This window comes from Dipodomys merriami, unplaced genomic scaffold (assembly GCF_024711535.1).
Source record: "Dipodomys merriami isolate MVZ:Mamm:240054 unplaced genomic scaffold, mDipMer1.0.p SCAF_140, whole genome shotgun sequence".
Classification (NCBI taxonomy): Eukaryota; Metazoa; Chordata; class Mammalia; order Rodentia; family Heteromyidae; genus Dipodomys; species Dipodomys merriami.
This window is the reverse complement of record NW_027202716.1, coordinates 345,733-358,230: the sequence shown is the minus strand read 5'-3', so window position 1 is coordinate 358,230 and position 12,498 is coordinate 345,733.

The window sequence follows — 12,498 nt, the reverse complement described above, 5'->3', positions numbered from 1 at the left end:
AGGGTTAGGGTGAGACTTAGGGTTAGTGTGAGGGTTAGTGTTAGGGTTATGGTTAGTGTTAGGGTGAGGGTAATTGTTAGGGTGAGGTTTATGGTTAGGGTGAAGGTTATGTTTAGGATGAGGGTTAGGGTTAGGGTTAGGGTTATTGTTAGGGTTAGGCTTAAGGTTATGCTGAAGGTGAGGTTGAGGGTTAGGGTTTGGTTTAGGGTTAGGGTTAGGGTTAGGGTGAGAGTTAGGGTTCAGGTTAAGTTTAAGGTTAGGGTGAGGTAGGGTTAGGGTTACCTTGAGCGTGAGGGTTAGGGTTAGGTTGAGGGTTATTGTTAGGGTTAGGGTTAGGGTGAGGTTAGGGTTAGAGTTAGGGTTAGTGTTAGGATCAGGGTAGGTGTTAGGGTGAGGGTTTTGGTTAGGGTGAGGGTTATGGTTAGGTTGAGGGTTAGGATTACGATTAGGGTTATTGTTAAGGTTAGGTTTAGTGTTACGTTTACAGTGAGGGTGTGGGTGAGGTTTAGGGTTAGAGTGATGTTTAATGTTTGGGGTCGGGTTAGAGTTAGGGTTAGGGTGAGGGTGAGGTTTAGAGTTAGATTTAGGGTTAGGGTGAGGGTTAGATTGAGGGTTAGGTTTAGGTTTAGGCTTAATGTTAGGCTGAGGGCGAGGTTGGGGGTGAAGGTTAGGGTTAGGGTGAGGGTTAGGTTAACGGTTAGGGGGAGGGTTAGGATGAGGGTTAGGGTTAGGATTGGGGTTAGGGTGAGAGCTAGGGTGAGGTTGAGGTGAAGGGTTAGGTTTAGGGTGAGGGTTAGGGTTAGGGTGAGAGTTAGGGTTCGGGTTAAGTTTAGGGTTTGGTTGAGGGTTAGGATAAGGGTTACGGTGAGGGTGAGGGTTAGGGTTAGGTTGAGGGTTAGGGTTAGGGTGAGGCTGAGGGTGAGGGTTAGGGTTAGTGTTAGGATGAGGATTAGGTTTAGGATTAGGGTTAGGGTGAGGGCTAGTGTAAGGGTGAGGTTTAGGGTTAGGGTTAGTGTGAGGATTAGGGTTAGGGTTATGGTTAGGGTTAGGCTGAGGGTGAGGGTTACGGTAAGGGTGAGGTTTAGGGTTAGGGTGAGGGTTAGGTTAAGGGTTAGGGTGAGGGTGATTGTTAGATTGAGGATTACTGTTAGGGTTAGCGTGAGGTTTAGGGTGAGGATGAGGGTTAGGCTTAGGTTGAGGGCTAGGGTGAGGATGAGCTTTAGGGTTAGTGTTAGGGTGAGGTTTAGGGTTAGGGTGATGATTAGGGTTAGTGTGAACGTTAGTGTTAGTGTTAATGTTAGTGTTAGGGTGAGGGTAAATATTAGTGTGTGGGTTAGGTTTAGGGTTAGGGTTAGGTTGAGGTTTATGATTAGGGTTAGGGTTAGAGTTAGGCTTAGGTTGAGGGTGAGATTTAGGGTTAGAGTTAGGGTTAGTGTTAGGGTTAGGGATACGGTGTGGGTTAGGATTAGGGTTAGGCTTAGGCTTAGGCTTTGGCTTAGGCCAAGCATGAGGGGGAGTGTTAGGGTTGGGGTTAGGGTGAGGGTTAGGGTTAGGTTTAAGGTGTGGGCTAGTGTGAGGGTTAGGTTGAGGGTTAGTGTTAGGGATAGGGTTAGGTTTAGGAATTGGTTTAAGGTGAGATTGAGTGTGAGATTTTAGGTTAGGGTTAGGGTTAGGATTAGGGTTAGTGTGAAGATTAGATTTAGGGTTTGGGTTAGGGTTAGGTTTAGGGTTAGGGTTAGTGTTAGGGTTAGGGTTAGGGTTAGGGTTACAGGCAGGGTTAGGGTTAGCGTTAGGGATAGGCTTAGGATTAGACTGAGGGTGAGGGTGGGGGTGAGGATTAGGGTTAGATTTAGGGTTAGGGTTAGGGTTATTGTTAGGGTTATGGTTAGGGTTAAGTTTGCAGTGAGGGTGAGGCTGAGGATGAGGGTTATGGTTAGGGTAGGGTTAGGGTTAGGGTTAGTGTTATTATTAGGGATAGGGTTAGAGTTACGGTGAGGTTGAGGTTGAGGGTGAGGTTTAGGGTTAGATTGAGATTTAGGGTTAGGGTTAGGGTTAGGGTTAGGGTGAGGGTGAGGTTTATGATTAGAGTTAGTGTTTGGGGATGGGTTTGGGTGAAGTTTAGAGTTAGGGTTAGTGTTAGGGTTAGGGTGAGGGTGAGTGTTAGGTTGAGTTTGAGAGATAGGGTTAGGTTTAGGTTTAGGGTTAGGGTGAGAGAAAGTGTGAGGGTTAGTGTGAGGGTTAGGTTTAGTCTTAGGGTTAGGCTAATGGTGAGGGTGGGGTGAGGATTAACATTAGGTTGATGGTTAGGGTTATGGTTAGTGTTATTTTTAGGGTTAGGGTTAGAATTCTGGTGAGGGTGAGGTTGTGGTTGAGTGTTAGGATTAGGGTGGGGTTTAGGGTGAGGGTTTGGGTTAGGTTGAGGGTGAGATTTAGCATTACAGATAGGGTTAGGGGGAGGGTTAGGGTTAGGTTTAGGGTTGGGGTGAGGGCTAGGGTGAGGGTGAGGTTTAGCTTAGGGTTAGGGTGAGGTTTAGGGTTAGGGTTAGGGTGAGGGTGAGATTTAGAGTTAGGGTTAGCGTGATGCTGAGGTTGAGGGTTAGGGATAGGTTTAGTGTTAGAGTTAAGTTTAGGTTGAGGGTTTGGTTGAGGTTGAGGGTTAGGCTTAGGGTTACAATTAGGATTATGGTAAGGGTTAGGGTGAGTATGACAGTTAGGTTTAGGGTTAGGCTTAGGCTTAGGGTTATGCTGAGGGTGAGGGTGAGGGTGAGGGTTACGGTTAGGGTGAGGGTTAGGGTTAGGGTTAGGGTGAGAGTTACTGTTCGGTTAAGTTCAGGGTTAGGTCAGGGTTAGGGTTAGGGTTACGGTGAACGTGAGGATTAGGGTTAGTTTGAGGGTTAGGGTTAGGGTTAGGGTGATGGTTAATGTTAGGGTTCGGGCATTTATAAGATTATTTCTTTGTTGCTTTGTATGTCCCTCCCCCACAGTGTAACCCCCGCTTTCACTATATTTGATGTCAGTATAACATGTGGAGGAGATGGGGACAAACAAGTCGTTTAAGGATTCAGGTGGACCTGTTGCAACAATGAGAAGTACAAAATCTCATGTCAAAACCAGCTTTACAATGTCGGTGTGGAGGGGGGAGGGGGGTATAATTGGGTGGGGGGAGGGGGGTATAATTGGGTGGGGGGAGGGGGGAGGCGGGGAAGGGAGGTGAAGGGTAAACAAAGGAGGAGGCTGCAATGCTTGGTAAGAAATGTATGCATTATCCTGCCCATGTAATTGTAGCCCCTCTGTACAGTATGTTCTCAAATAAAATAAAATAAAATTAAAAAAAAGAATTATAATAAAAAAATGTTAGGGTTAGGGTGAGGGTTAGGATGAGGATTAGGTTTAGAATTAGGGTTAGAGTGAGGGCTAGGTTGAGGGTCAGTTTTATGGTTAGTGTTAGATTAAGTTTTAGGGTTAGGGTTAGGGTTAGGTTGAGAGTTAGGTTGAGGATTATGGTTACAGTGAGTGTGAGGGTTAGGGTTAGGGTGAGGGTTAGTGTTAGTGTTAGGGTTAGGGTTAGCATTAAGTTTAGGGTGAGGGTGAGTGTTAGGATTAGGGTTAGTGTTAGGGTTAGGTTTAGGGTTAGGATTAGTGTTATTGTTAGGGTTAGAGTTAGAATTTTGGTGATGGTGAAGCTGAGGGTGAGGGTGAGGATTAGGGTTAGGTTTAGGGTGAGGTTTAGGGTTAGATTTAGGATTAGAGTTAGGGTGAGGGTGAAGTTTAGCATTAGATTTAGGGTTCGTTAGAGGGTTAGTTTGAGGGTTAGGGTTAGTGTTAGTGTTAGGTTTAAGTTTAGGGTGAGGGTTAGGTTGAGGTTTAGGTTTATGGTTAGGGTTATGCTTAGGAATAGGTTTAGTGTGAGTGTGAGTGTGAGAGTTAGGGTTAATCTTAGGCTTAGGCTTAGGGTTAGGCTGAGTTTGAGGTTTTGGGTGAGGATTAGGGTTAGGGTTAATCTTAGGCTTAGGCTTAGGGTTAGGCTGAGCGTGAGGTTGAGGGTGAGGGTTAGGGTTAGTGTGATGGTTAGGTTTACTGTTAGGGTGAGGGTTAGGATGAGATTTAGAGTTACGGTGAGGATGATCGTAAAGGTAAAGGTGAGTTTTAGGCTGAGGGTGATGGTAAAGATAAGTGTGAGTGTTAGTGTTAGGTTTAGGGTTAGGGTAAGAGTTAGGGTAAGTGTTAGGGTGAGCGTTAGATTGAGGATTAGGGTTAGGTTAGGTTTATTGTTAGGGTCAGGGTTAGGGTTACGGTTATGATGAGGGTGAGGGTGAGGTTTAGGGTTAGGGTTAGGGTGAGGTTTAGTGTTAGGGTTAGGGTTAGAGTTACTGTTAGCGTGAATGTGAGTTTTAGGTGTAGAGTTAGAGTGAGGGTGCGGGTTAGGCTCAGGGTTAGGGTTAGGGTGCGGGTTCGTGTGTGGGTAACAGTAAGGGTAAAGGTGAGGGTTAGGCTGAGGATGAGGGTTACGGTAAGAGTGAGTGTTAGGGTTAGGTGGAGGTTTAGTGTTAGGGTTAGGGTAAGGGTGAGGGTTAGATTGAGGATTAGTATCAGGGTTAGTGTGAGGTTTAGGGTGAGGATGAGGGTTAGGGTTAGGGTGAGGTCTACAGTGAGGGTGAGGGTTAGGGTTCGTGTTAGGGTGAGGTTTAGGGTTAGGGTGATGGTTAGGGTTAGTGTGAGCCTTAGTGTTATTGTTAGGGTTAGTGTTAGGGTGAGGGTAAGTGGTAGGGTGAGGGTTAGGGTAAGGGTGAGTGTAATGGTTAGGGTGAGGGTTAGGGATAGGTTTAGGTTTATTTTTAGGGGTAGGGTTAGGGTTAGAGTTAGGGAATGGGTGAAGGTGAGATTTAGGGTTAGACTTAGAGTTAGTGTTAGGGTTAGGGTTAGGGTGAGGGTTAGGCATACGGTTAGGTTTAGGATTATTCTTAGGCTTAGGCTTAAGCTGAGCATCAGGTTGAGGGTTAGAGTTAGGGTTAGGGAGAGGGTTAGGGTTAGGGTTAGAGTGAGGTTTAGGATGAGGTTTAGTGTTAGGAGTAGGGTTAGGGTGAAGGCTAGGGTGAGGGTAAGGGTGAGGGTTAGGGTTAGGGAATGGGTTAGGTTTAGGATTAGGGTTAGTGTGAGGGTGTTTGTGAGGGTTAGGGTTAGAGTTAGGGTTAGGCTTAGAGGTAGGGTGAGGGTCAGGGTGTGGGTTAGGGTTAGGGTTTGTGTTAGGGTGAGGGTGAGGCTGAGGATTAGGGTTACTTTTAGGGTTAGGGTTAGGGTTAGGTTTAGTGTTATGTTTAGGGTTATGGTTAGGCTTAGGCTTAGGGTTAGGGTGAGGTTTAGGGTTAGTTATAGGGTTAGGGGGAGGGTTAGCGTAAGGCTTAGTCATAGGGTTAGTGTTAGGGTTAGGGTGATGGTGAGGGTTAGGTTGAGGTTTAGGGTTAGGGTTAAGGTTAGGGTTAGTTTGAGGGTTAGTGTTAGGGTTATGGTTAGTGTTAGGGTGAGGGTAAGTGTTAAGGTGAGGGTTTGGTTTAGGGTGAGGGTTATGGTTAAGGTGAGGGTTGGGATTAGGGTTAGGGTTATTGTTAGGTTTAGGGTTAGGGTTAGGGTTACTGTGAGGGTGAGTTTTAGGGTTAGAGTTATGGTTAGGGCGAAGTTTAGGGTTTGGGTTAGGGTTAATGTGAGGGTTAGGGTGAGGTTGAGGTTTAGTGATAGAGTTAGGTTTAAGGTCAGGGTTAGGTTGAGGTTTAGGGTTAGGGTGTTAGTGTTAGGGTTAGGGTGAGCGTTAGGGGGAGGGTTAGGGTTAGGGTTATGTTTAGGGTTAGTGTTAGGGTTAGGGTGTGGTGAGGTTTAGTGATAGAATTAGGGTTAGGGTGAGGCTGAGGGTGAGGGTTAGTGTTAGTGTTAGCATTAGGGTGAGGGTTAGGTTTAGGGATAGGGTTAGGATTAGGATTAGGGTTAGGGTTAGGGTGAGTATGAGGGTTAGGGTTAGGGTTAGGGTAGGCCTTAGGTTTAGACTGAGGGTGAGGGTGAGGTTGAGGGTTAGGTTTAGGGTGAGGGTTAAGTTTAGGGTTAGGGTGAGTTTTAGTGTTAGGGTTAGGGTTATAGTTAGGGTTAGGGTGAGCATGAGGTTCAGGGGTAGATTTAGGTCTGGGGTTAGGGTTATTTTTAGGGTTAGGGTTAGGGTTAGTGTAGAGTTAGGGTTACAGTTAGGGTTAGGGTCAGCATGATGTTTACGGTTAGAGTTAGGGTTAGGGTTAGGGGTAGGGTGAGGGTTAGGGTTAGGATTAGGCTTAGGCTTAGGCTTAGGCTGAGCATGAGGGTGAGGGTTAGGTTTAGGATTAGGGTGAGTGTTAGGATGAGGTTTAGTGTTAGGATTAGGATTAGGTTGAGGCCTAGGGTGAGGGTTATGGTGAGGGTTAGGTTTAAGCATATGGTTCAGGTTAGGATTAGGGTTAGGGTTAGGGTTAAGGTGAGGTTTAAGGTTAGGGTTAGGGTTACATTTAGGCTTCGGGTTAGGCTGAGTGTGAGGGTGGAGGTGAGGTTAGAGTTAATATTAGGATTAGGGTTAGAGTTACTTTTTGTGTTATGGTTAGGGTTAAATTTGCAGGGAGGGTGAGGCTGCGGGTGAGGGTTATGGTTAGAGTTATGGTTAGGTTTAGGGTTAGTTTTATTCTTAGGGTTAGGTTTAGAGTTAAGGTGAGGGTGAGGGTTAGGGTTGGGTTGAGGTTTAGGGTTAGGGTTAGGGTGAGAGATAGGGTTCGGTTAATTTTAGGGTTAGCGAGAGGGTTAGGGTTAGGGTTAAGGTGAGCATGAGGGTTAGGATTATGTTTAGCATTAGGGTTATTGTTACTGTTAGGGTTAGAGTTATGGTGAGGGTGAGGGTTAGGCTTAGAGTTGGGGTGAGGTTTCCGATTAGGGTTAGGATTAGTGTTAGGGTGAAAGTGAGGTTTAGTGTTAGATTTAGGGTTATTTGGAGGATAAGGTCGAGGGTTAGGGTTAGGGTTAGTGTTCAGGATAAGGTTAGGGTGAGGGTTAGGTTGAGGTTTAGTGTTAGGGTTAGGGTTAGGTTTAGGATTAGGGTTAGGGTGAGGGTGAGGGTGAGGGTGAGGGTTACGGTTAGGTTTACGCTTAGGGTTAGGCTGAGGGTGAGGGTGGGGATGAGGAGTAGGGTTAGGGTGATCGTTAGGGTTAGGGTTAGGGTGAGGGTTAGGGTTAGGATTAGGGTTAGGGTGAGGGCTAGGGTGAGGGTGAGGGTTAGGGTAAAGGTTAGGGTTAGGCTTAGGCTTAGCATTAGGCTGTGCATGAGGTTGAGGGTGAGGGTTATGGTTAGGGTTAGTGTGAGGTTTAGTGTTAGGGTTAGTGTGGAGGAGATGGTAAAGGTAAAGGTGATGCTTAGGTGGAGGGTGAGGGTTACGGAAAAGGTGAGGGTAAATGTTAGGGTGAGGGTTAGGGTTAGGGTTAGGGTTAGGGTTAGGATGAGGTTTAGGTTTAGATTTAGGGTTAGGGTGATGCAGAAGTTGAGATTTAGGGTTAAGATTAATGTTAGGGTTAGGCTTAAGGTGAGGGTTAGGTTGAGGGTGAGGGTTAGGTTTAGGGTTAAGATTAGCATTAGGGTTAGTGTTACGGTGAGTGTGAGGGTTAGGGTTAGGCTTAGGATTAGGCTGAGGGTGAGGGTGAGGGTGAGGTTGAGAGTTAGTGTGCGGGTTAGGGTTAGGGTTATGGCCAGGATTAGGATTAGGTTTAGGGTTAGGATTAGGGTTGTTGTGAGGGCAAGGGTGAGGGTGAGGTTTAGGGTTAGGGTTAGGGTGAGGTTTAGGTTTTATGTTAGGGTTAGGGTGAGGTTGAGGTTTAGGGTTAGATTTAGGTTTAAGTTGAGCCTGAGGGTGCAGGGTAGGGTTAGGCTTAGTTTTAGGATTAGGGTAAGGGATAGGTTGAGTGTGAGGGTTAAGTTTAGGTTTAGGGTTAGGCTTAGGGTTATGCTGAGGTTGAGGGTTAGGGTCATGGTTAGGTTTAGGGTTAGGGTGAGTGCTAGGATGAGGTTTAGGGTTAGGATTAGGGTTAGGGTGAGAGCTAGTGTGAGAGTTATGGTGAGGGTTAGGTTTAGGCATAGGGTTAGGTTTACGATTAGGGTTAGGTTGAGGGTGAGTGTGAGGGTTAGGGTTAGGGTTAGGCTTAGGGATAGGGTTAGGTTTAGGATTAGGGTTAGGGATACAGTGACGGTGAGGGTTATGGTTAGGGTTAGGGCTAAGCTTATTGTTAGTGTTGGGGTTAGGGTTAAGTTTGTGGTGAGGGTAAGGCTTAGGGTGAGGTTTATGGTTATGTTTAGGGTTAGGGTTAGGGTTAGAGTTACAGTGAGGTTGAGGGTGAGGGTGAGGTTTAGGGTTAGTGTGACCTTTAGGTTGAGGTTTAGGGTTAGGCTTAGTGTTAGGGTGAGGGTGAGGGTTAGGTTGAGGTTTAGGGATAGGGTTAGGTTTATGATTAGGTTTAGGGTGAGGGTGAGTGTGAGGTTTAGGGTGAGGGTTAGGGTGATGGTAAGTGTTAGGGTGAGGGTTTGGTTTAGGGTGCGGGTTATTTTTATGGTGAGGGTTTGGATTAGGGTTAGGGTGTGTTTTAGGATTTGAGTAAGTGTTAGAGTGAGGGTGAGGGTTAGGGTGAGGTTTAGGGTTAGAGTTAGGGTTCTGGTGAGGGTTAGGTTGAAGTGTAGAGTTAGTATTAGAGTTAGGGTTACGGTGAGAGTTAGGGGGTGGGTTAGGGTTATGGTTAGTGTTAGCGTTAGGGTTAGGGTGATGGTGAAGTTTAGGTTTAGAATTAGGGTTAGGGTGAGGCTGAGGGTGAAGGTGAGTATTCGGGTTAGGGTTAGGATTTGGATTAGGGTTAGGGTTAGGGTGAGTGTGAGGGTTGGGGTTAGGGTTAGGTTTAGCCTTAGGTTTAGGCTGAGGGTGAGGGTGAGGTTTAGGGTTAGTTTGAGGGTTAGGGTTATGATTAGGGTGTGGTTTAGTGTTAGGGTTATTGTTAGGGTTAGGGTTATGGTGAGGGTGAGGTTTAGATTGAGGATTAGTGTTAGGGTTAGTGTGAGGTTTAGGGTGAGGATGAGAGTTAGGTTTAGGGTGAGGGCTAGGGTGAGGGTAAGGTTTAGGGTTAGTGTTAGGGTGGGGTTTAGGGTTAAGGTGATGATTAGGGTTTGTGTGAGGGTTAGCGTTAGCATGAGGGTAAGTGTTATGATGAGGGTAGGTGTTAGGGTGAGGGTTTGGTTTAGGGTTACGGTTACTGTGAGGGTGAGGGTGAGGGTTAGTGTTATGGGTCGGATGAGGTTTAGGGATAGGGTTAGGGTTAGGGTTAGGGTTAGGTTTCGGGTTAGAGTTAGGGTTAGAGTGAGGCAGAAGTTGAGGTTTAGGGTTAGGATTAAGGTGAGCATTAGGTTGAGGGTGAGGGTTAGGTTTAGGGTTAGGATTAGGATTAGGGTTAGGGTTAGGGTGAGTGTGAGGGTTAGCGTTAGGGTTAGACTTATGGTTAGGCTGAGGGTGAGGGTGAGGGTGAGGGTGAGGATTAGGTGAGGTTTTGTGTTAGGGTTATGGGGAGGGTTAGGTTTAGGTTTAGTGTTAGGGTTAGGGTGAGGGTGAGGTTTTGGGTTAGAGTTAGGGTTAAGTTGAGGCTGAGGGTGCAAGGTAGGGTTAGTGTTAGGTTTAGGATTAGGGTAAAGGATAGGGTGATTGTGAGGGTTAAGTTTAGGTTTAGGGTTAGGCTTAGGGTTATGTTGAGGTTGAGGGTGAGGCTGAGGTTTAGGTTTAGGGTGAGCTTGAGGATTAGGTTTAGGGTTAGGGTAAGTGCTAGGATGAGTTTTAAGGTTAGGATTAGGGTTAGGGTGAGGGCTAGTGTGAGGTTTATGGTGAGGGTTAGGTTTAGGCTAGCGTTAGGTTTACGATTTGGGTTAGGTTGAGGGTGAGTGTGAGGGTAAGGGTTAGGGTTAGGCTTAGGGATAGGGTTAGGTTTAGGATTAGGGTTAGGGTTAGAGTTATGGTGAGGGTTACGGTTACGGTTAGGGCTAGGGTTATTGTTAGTGTTATGGTTAGGGTTAAGTTTGTGGTGAGGATAAGGCTTAGGGTGAGTGTTATGGTTATGTTTACGGTTAGTTTTAGGGTTAGAGTTACAGTGAGTTTGAGGGTGAAGTTGAGGTTTAGAGTTAGTGTGACCTTTAGGTTGAGGTTTAGGTTTAGGGTTAGGGGTAGGTTGAGGGTGAGGTTTAGGGTTAGGGGGAGTATTAGGGTGAGGTTCAGGGTTAGGGTTAGTGTTAGGGTGAGGGTGAGGGTTAGGTTGAGGTTTAGGGTGAGGGTTAGGGTGATGGTAAGTGTTAGGGTGAGGGTTTGGTTTAGGGTGAGGGTTATGGTTAGGGTGATGGTTTGGATTAGGGTTAGGGTTATTTTTACAATTTGGGTAAGTGTTAGAGTTAGGGTTAGGGTGAGGGTGAGGTTTAGGGTTAGAGTTAGGGTTCTGGTGCGGGTGAGGTTGAGGTTTAGGGTTAGTGTTAATGTTAGTGTTACGATGAGAGTTAGGGGGAGGGTTAGGGTTAGGGTTATGGTTAGTGTTAGCGTTAGGGTTAGGGTGAGCGTGAAGTTTAGGTTTAGAATTAGGGTTAGGGTGAGGCTGAGGGTGAAGGTGAGGCATAGGTTTCGGGTTAGAATTTGGATTAGGGTTAGGGTTAGGGTGAGTTTGAGTGTTAGGGTTAGGGTTAGGGCTAGCCTTAGGTTTAGGCTGAGGGTGAGGGTGAGGTTGAGGGTTAGGGTTCGTTTGAGGGTTAGGGTTAGGTTTAGGGTGAGGTTTAGTGTTGGGGTTAGGGTTAGATTTAGCGTTAGGGTGAGGCTGAGGTTTAGGTGTAGAGTTAGGGTTAGGCTGAGGATTAGGGTGAGTGTTAGGGTTACGGTGAGGGTGAGGGTTAGGTTTAGGGTGGGAGTTAGGGTTCGGTTAAGTTTAGGGTTAGAGTGAGGGTTAGGGTAAGTGTTACGGTGAGCGTGAGGGTTATTGTTAGGTTGAGGGTTAGGGTTAGGGTTAGGGTGAGGGTTAGTGTTAGGGTTAGTGTTAGAGTTAGGGTTAGGTTGAGTGTTAGGTTGATGTTGAGGGTTAGACTTATGATTACGATTAGGATTAGGGTAAGGGTTAGGTTGAGTGTGACGGTTAGGGTTACGGTTAGGGTTAGTCTTAGGCTTAGGCTGTGGGTGAGGGTGAGGGTGAGGGTGAGGGTTAGGGTTAGTGTGAGGGTTACGTTTAGTGTTAGGGTGAGAGTTAGGGTTCGGTTAAGTTTAGGGTTAGAGTGAGGGTTAGTCTTTTGGTTAGGTTTAGTGTTAAGGTGATTTTTAAGATTAGGGTTAGAATTAGTGTTCTTATTGAGGTTAGGGTTAGGGTTATGGAGAGGGTGAGGGTGAGGGTGAAGTTGAGGGTTAGGGTTAGGTTTAGGGTGAGTTTAGGTTTAGGATTAGGGTTATGTTGACGGTGAGGTTTAGAGTTAGATTTAGGGTTAGTTGGAGTGTTAGGTCGAGGGTTAGGGTTAGGGTTATTGTTAGGGATAAGTTTTGGGTGAGGGTTAGGTTGAGGTTTAGTGTTAGGGTTAGGGTTAGGTTTAGGATTAGGTTTAGGCTGAGCGTGAGGGTTCGGGTGAGGATTAGGGTTAGGATGATGGTTAGGGTTAGGGTTAAGGTGAGGGTTAGGATTAGGATTAGGGTTAGGGTGATTGCTAGGGTGAGGGTCAGTGTTAGGTAGAATGTTAGGCTTAGGGATAGGTTTAGGCTGAGCGTGAGGTTGAGGGTGAGGGTTAGGTTTAGGTTGATGGTTAGGTTTACAGTTCGGGTGAGGGTTAGGATGAGGTTTAGGGTTAGGGTGAGGATGATGGTAAGATTTAAGTTGAGGGTTAAGCTGAGCGTGATGGTTAAGATAAGCGTGAGGTTTAGGGTTAGGTTTAGGGTTAGGGTGAGGGTTAGATTGGGGATTAGGGTTAGAGTTAGGGTTAGTGTGAGGTTTAGGGTGAGGATGAGTGTTAGGGTTAGGGTGAGGGTCTAGGGTTAGAATTAGGTTTAGGGTGAAATCTAGGGTGAGGGTGAGTGTTTGAGTTAGGGTTTGGGTTAGGATGAGGTTTAGCATTAGGGTGATGGTTAGTGTTAGTGTTATGGTTAGTGTTAGGGTTAGGGTTAGTGTTATGGTTAGGGTAAGTGTTAGGGTGATGGTTAGGGTTAGGGTGAGGGTTATGGTTAGTGTGAGGGTTAGATTGGGGATTAGGGTTAGAGTTAGGGTTAGTGTGAGTTTTATGGTGAGGATGAGTGTTAAGTTTATGGTGAGTGTTAGGGTTAGGGTTAGGGTTAGGGTTAAGGTTAGGGTGAGGGTTAGGTTGAGGTTTAGGGTTAGGGTTAGGGTTAGGGTTAGGATTAGGGTTAGGGTGAGGGTGAGTGTGAGGGTTAGGGTTAGGGTTTGGCTTAGGCTTAGGGTTAGGCT